The sequence below is a fragment of the Charadrius vociferus genome, unplaced genomic scaffold (assembly GCF_000708025.1).
Source record: "Charadrius vociferus isolate BGI_N301 unplaced genomic scaffold, ASM70802v2 scaffold134, whole genome shotgun sequence".
Lineage (NCBI taxonomy): Eukaryota > Metazoa > Chordata > Aves > Charadriiformes > Charadriidae > Charadrius > Charadrius vociferus.
The window spans coordinates 1,973,591-1,980,683 of NW_009648333.1; positions in this window are offsets into that span (position 1 = coordinate 1,973,591).

The following is a 7,093-nucleotide window of genomic DNA, read 5'->3' on the forward strand; positions in this document are numbered from 1 at the left end:
AATATGGATCTGTCACTAAGAGGAAATTGAACATGGGTAAGTGCTATAAAAAGGGATGGGAAGAAGCATTGTCACATTCTCTTTCTTCTCATATGATTTAAAAGAAATAATAAATCATATATGCAGTGGTTTTGTCTTTCTGTCCGTCTTGAAGAGAGTAGTGAGGTCTGCAATGCTGAAGCAAATTTCCTAAACCCCAAAGGGTGCTGAAAATAATGCCTGGCACCAAACTCAAGGTTCGAGCTTACAGCTGTGAGATCTTTCACCACTGGGATTGGTTGCAATTCTCATCTTCCCAGGGCAAGTGACTTTTTGTTTTATCCAACTCAAAGCCTTTTGAGACTACTCTAAATCTCTTCACTGATTGCAGTGAACCTTTGATCTTTGTTCTGTAGGTTGTACTGATAAGCATGACACTTAAGGATCTTGGTTAAGTATATAATTATCGCTCTCTCTAAATCACAATAGATTATATGCTGTTGCCTCTGGACTACAGCATCTATTCATTTTAAGACTGTGACTTCCATAAAAAGTTCTGCCTGTGTTACAAGACGACCAGTATTTATTCACAAGAATAATACCTCGATTGACTGACTGGTTGATGTTATCAAGCCCAAGTTCTATGGGGGATGTCATTGTCTGCCAGGGTTTTACGTAAGGACTTCCTATAACCATTGATTGCTACCTCAGGATCCTCATAATCTGACGGTTTTTTTCCTATTTATTTCCCTGTTTCTGTGTTAAAAATCTCCAGCTGAAAAACTCACTCTCCTGAAAGCTGGATTGCGGTACTCCACCTATAACTCTTAAGAAAAATTCTTAGAATTGAATCCATAAAACCCAATGACTTTCACTTTCATGGTTTCAAAACAGTAGCTTTAACTGTATCAATTTTAGAAAGAAATGAGAAAGAAATGAGTGGCCAGAACATACTTTTTCCCCTCTTAGTCTGTCTCCATTCTGTAGTAAAGGATTTGCCATGTAAAGATTTTCACTTGGGAAAGAAATTGTTTTATAATTTTGAATACAGGATTTTAGTCTATGGAAAGTATATGTACATCATACTTCTGTTTGGTGTATATTAGATCCTGTCTCTTAATTTTCTTTGTGCTGGAAATCTTCTAAACTAATATTAAAAAAAAGATTTGCACCCTACAAAGTATGAGGGCTTTATGCCAACATTTCTTGCACTTCTTCAGTCTTCGGGTATTTTAGTTACTCTTCTAGTTTAGTACCTGCTGCTTTGCTTTGTGCAAATTCTCTACCTGAAACCCACCTTTTTTCTTTGCTTGTATCTCTTTGTTTGTATTCTGTTCTATTCTCTTGTACTATCTCTTTTTTTTTTTTTCAACTGTTTAAGAAAAAATCTGCCTGCAAGCTACTTTCACCCTTTCTTCCATGCCAAGAGATTAAACACAACATCTATTAATACAGACTTGATGTCTTCACTTGTTACAGTCTTGATTGCTTCGTTTTCTGCCCTATTGCAGGAAAGAAATATTGTTCTACAACTGTACTTGTGCTAAGGACTTTAATCTTTACTGTCTAGCCCTGGAGTGGTGCTCATCTCTGAGAACAGTTTTGCAGCATTTTCTCATTAAACCATTGTTGTACTGTGCTGTCAGTACTACTCCTCAACAGTCCCTCACATTTTTTTCTGTAGGAAAAATGGGATAAGATCTGCTAATTCTCTGGAAAATACTATACACAGCTGAATGTTGGTATCCCTATCTAGACCTGGCCTCCAGATGAAGGTCAGGAAGACAGTTTAGCTCGTGCTTTGAGCTTGCCACACTGCAGCTGTGATGAAGCAAGTAACCATTACCGGAGAAGACATTCCAGATACTCGGTATCTGAAAAAAACTGTAGCAGTCTGGGAAGCGGCTGAGCAGAGACCCATAGGGAAGCCCACAGCTCCCAGAACTGTAGAAACAAGTACTGCCTGAAAGAGGGTAGTTAATCTTGAATTTCACTTGTTTTGTATAGATTAGTCTTGTAACACCATAACAGCCTACCAAATAATGCTTTTGTGTGTATGGTGTCCCTTCTGCACACAAAAAGTACACTATACCATTCAGTGGTTAATCACTATAACCTGTGCAGAATCGAAGGTGCAGAACTGCAGAATACATCAATCCTTGGTAGTAGCCTAGTACCACCCTGCAAAACATTTGTCGGGTTTTTAATAATCACTCCTGAACAAATTATAAGGTGTAACATTTCCTTGACAGATTTTATCTTATCTTTCTCCATGTTAATAGCAGTTATTACATTAATAGTAATACGGAACTGGACTGTTTCTACAGCAAGTGATATTAGAGATGCTAATCGTGGCTATTCATCTAGAGGTTATGGTAGATAATCAGAAAAATGCTGATGAAGCATCTTCTGATATTACTCAAACTTTTGTTCAGTAGATTTTATTACTCCCATTCACAGAATCTACCAAATAAATTATGTTCATGGTTTTAAGAGTATAATGATGCTGGATGTTAATTGATGCTTATTGTAGGAACTTGTAAAATATCTTCTTGATAAAGTGACCAAAGAGAGGGAGTGAATACTGTTTTGTGAAGTGTTGATCAAACAAATCATTGATTCTTCTTGACGCAAGTTTTATGAACTGCAAATTAACAGTGTGAAAAGTTCAGCAAATATATCTTTGGGAATAATAAAGAGACACTACTCTATATTGCCGTTAATGATTTGATGAGAAAAATATATCTTCTTAACAGTCATATTTGGGCACAGCAGTTCAAAAGAACAGAAGCTGGGGGAAGGGAAATGCATCATTGGCACCAGTCAGCATTTTTAATAGGACATTTTATCTTGTCTTCTAAAGTAAAAAGCTGAAGTCAATTTTGTCAACATCTTATTATTTGGAAAAATCCTGAGGTGTTCAGAAGAGCAGCTCTAATGCCATTTTCTCTTCTGCTCCCAGGATCTGGGATGAAAACCTGGAGTAGTATCTCTTCCATTCAGCATATATTCTGTTCTGGTTTTGGATTTTTTTTTTTCCCAAAGGAATATCTCCCCTATTTGTGATGATTAGGTATCTCATTAAGATCACGATTTCCACAGAACATCCTCTTTTTTTTTTTTTTTTTAAAGGTATGAAGGTGTCATCAGAAAAGCAAGGTATCAGTGAGATTAATTTCAGTGGGTTAATTGCCTGAGTGCCTGGATGATTTGAAAACAGGCCATTTCTCACTAGCATCCCAAAGAGAATCTATCTCATCATAGACACAATTAAAAATTTTTCAATTTCTTTTTTTGGATAGAGATTAATAATTACTTAACTTCCATAGTGCTTTGTTGGCCAAGAAAACAAGCAATGGAAAATACAAGAACATCCTGTGGTAAAGAGATAGCCTTGTTTTATACATGTGTGTATATATATGTATATGTATATGTATATGTGTATGTATATATGTATTGCTTGCTTTTTTTTTTTTTTTCTTTAGATACCCAAACAGGAGAGAGAATTAAAAGCAAAGACATGGTGCCTTGGAGACAGACTGTCCCCTGTTGTCTCACCTTAACCACAGCACAGCTGACACAGTTTGAGAGCCATGCAGGCATCCTGACTCTGACTCAGATGGTGGCAAAAATGTGAATTTTCTTTTTCTTCAAGCTCATACGAGGATCAAACTCCATCTTCTATGATGTTCCCATTCTTTCTTCCAGGAAGGAAGACTCTCTGATTGTCATTCTAATGATAGAATCATAGAATTGTCTGGGTTGGAAGGGACCTCTAACCTCATCAAGTCCAACCATCAACCTAACGCTACCAACACCACCACTAAACCGTATCCCTAAGCACCACGTGTACATATCTTTTAAATACCTCCAGGGATGGTGACTCCACCACTTCCCTGGCCAAAAAGGATAGCCAAGTAATATGGTTGTAACTGGAATTGTTCTTTTGATAATATTTTGGATTCAGTATTCAAATTGATAAAGGTAGAAAACCCTCTTCCTTCTGACTCTTTCAAGGAAAAACTCAGTGTCAGGATTTAGAAAAACTTTGCCTACTGACTGTAACTCACAAAGTTGTTATTCATGAAGAATAAGCAAAGCATACTCACAAAGCATATTCTGCTGTTGGCTGACTCCTGTCTGCCCTAGAGTTAAAACAGCTGTAAGCTGAAAATAAAGATGTGCCCTCTTGGTGGCAAAAAGGTATATGTACACTTGTGTGTCTTGTCCTTGCTTCCTGACGTGAACTCAGTGCTCCAGTTACTTCAAGCCTTGATGTGCTAATGGTAAGCTGATGATCGGAACATGGGACTCCTGCTGCCTCCTGCTGCAGTCTCAGGGAAATATCATGTATGCTAAAAATTGGAAGGCTCCTTTTTGTTCTACTTTGAATTACTATGTAATTAAAAGGTGGAATTTTTATGAAGAATTCAGCATTAAATCAAATCTCCTTCCAGTGAAGGTCGTGGTTAAGTTCTATGACTTTCACTGAAGCAAAATTAAGCCACTAAGTACTTTGAAGAATTCCCTTATAAATCTGTTAAACATGTCATTTTATTGACCCATGTTGTACTCTAAAATCATAGTAGTAGCTGTTCCACTCTAAATTTTTTCCCTAAGAGTTAAGGCAATTAAGGTATTTTGAGGGTCTACCATGTATTATATAATCTTGGTGCAATTTAACATACATTTACTACTGAAAAGCTTTCTCCAGCTATTTCTCACTGCTGTTTCCTGTCAAGGAACAACTGATTGTTTATTTTTTTTTCTGATTTGTTGACTGTCAAAATAAATAGATGGACAGAACAATTGCAGGTAAAATGGTTTAATGGCATGCTTATAAATATTGCAGAAAACCTCCATATCATTTCCAACAAAGAATCACATCACAAAAACTTAGAAAGTAACAAGTGCTGTGGAGAGGCTCTAACAACTTCTGCACTTCTCGTGGCCTTGAACTCAACAAACTGTGTTCAGAGCTGGGCATTTTTCAGATTGTCTGGGTGGCTTTGACCTGTGATCTTAACATGATGGGTAAATAGTAAATATCTGTGTTCCTGTTAGTTGTTCTTAGTTCTGAAAATCAGGTTTGTATCTGGAGTTCCTTCAGTGTATCCTTTCCCAGATGTTCCAGTTATTCATGTGTGCTTAGGATCTTTCCTTGCAGTCTGGGCTCTCTTGCCTATCAGCTGAGATACAGATATGTGCCTGTCTTAAGAGCAAGCGTAGTGCTTGTGCTAAGACACTTGCTTTCCAGCACGAGTGGAGAATTCACACTCTCAGCTTCCAGTTAACCAAGACAAGATCTTTCTCTACGTGAGATATCATTACTGACCCCAGGACCAGAGCTTAAAAATACAGGAGATGCATCACGTGAAGAGGCCTCACCTTTGTCATTGCCTTCCCCATCCCTCTCCTTCCCCGTTTGATTTCTGCTTTTACACAGTCTGTGCCAGCGGCACAGAGACACGCACGCACACACACATCTCGTGTCTCAGGTTGTTAATGAAGACAGTTGGAAGAGCACAGTGCAGGGCACTGTAAATGGAATACATGGAATATTGTCTGTAGGGATGGAAATTATGGGATTAAGCCCAAAGTTTACACTTCTACAGTGTTGGCTTCCAATACTTGCAGAAGTGGTTTGAATTGTTGTAGGAACTAAAGGAATTCAAATAAATACACTATCTACGTTCTGTAAAGTGTCAGATAATTATATACTTCATATCACATACTGTTTTTAAGATCTGCAGTCTAGCAAAGCAATGCTGTAATTATAAACAGACGTTTTTTAATACAGGAAGCAAATGAGATGTTCATGGTGTGAATTGTATTCCCTATGCTGGTTTTAACTCCTGAGCAAAGGGTGTAAAATATTTACTTTCTGGTTGAATAAATGAATAATTCAAGGTAGCTTATGATACAATGTTTTTCTACAGCAGATATTTTTTAAAGATCTCAATAGCTATATACTTTGTAAACAAGATTCAAAATTATTAAATCAGTTAAAAAAATGCTGCTGATTTCAAGCCAATATTTGCCAGATTTAAAGTATTATAAATACATACAGCAAACAGAAGCCAAAAGAAAAATTTATGTTCTCCTTAAGAACTTGTTTGAATCCTTCTATTCTCCTTCAGCTTCATTTTCTACTGTGGATTGAGTAATTTGAATTACTGATATAATTATGAATATCTTATCATGTATAATTATCTGCACAAAGAGCCCATATAGTACAGTAACTCTGTCAAAGGGGTTCCAGCTTGTCTTTAATGTGACAATAATGTTTAGTACTTTACTTTTATGAAGCACTTTCCAAACACTAACTAATTAATCCTTACAACACCCTTGTGAAGCGGATGAGGGAGTCTGGAGTTTAATGGTAGTTGTGGGTTTTGTGACACTTACAGAGGTCAACACAAGTCAGTTTCGCCAAAGCGTGGTGGGAGGATGGGAAGCTTTGCAGGGCTGACCCTACAGAACAGTTTTGGTAGATCTGGTGAATTTAAAATGCCTGCTTGCAAGTATGTTTCTTGATCAAACAATCAGTTAAGCCTGAATAACTGGCATTGCTTAAATAATCATTCCAGGCTCAAACTCAAGGAAGTTTAGTGCTAACAGATGAAAAATCAGGCTTGTACAAGAGAAATTAGAGGAATACAGGGGAAGAAGAAATTCTTATAAAAACCTTGGCTAGTGGAAAATGTCATCGCAGTCGCCTTGCAAAAATGATTGAAATGCAGATTATTGCCACAGATGATTGGTTATTTTTTCTATCAGGATGCAAGTAGGAAAAGCCCATACAAGTTTGGTTCCTTGGTTTCGACCAATGGTAAAAAGGGTAGAGGGTCTTTTCATGGCACATGGCAGAATGACAGGAGCAACAAAGATCCAAACATCTCACACCAGTGAGGCAAGCAGCTCCGCCATATGAAAAAGAAAAACATATCTTAATAATGTCCAAAAAATCTAAGCAGTATAATTTCCTCTCATTTCACTCTTTTGAGCAGTATTTTAGAGAAGAGAGGAACAGAGCATCCCTGCAGAGAAGTGGGAATCAACTAAAGAAACACTTGAAGACTGACAGAAAACCCTAAGTCAGGTGAGAATAATT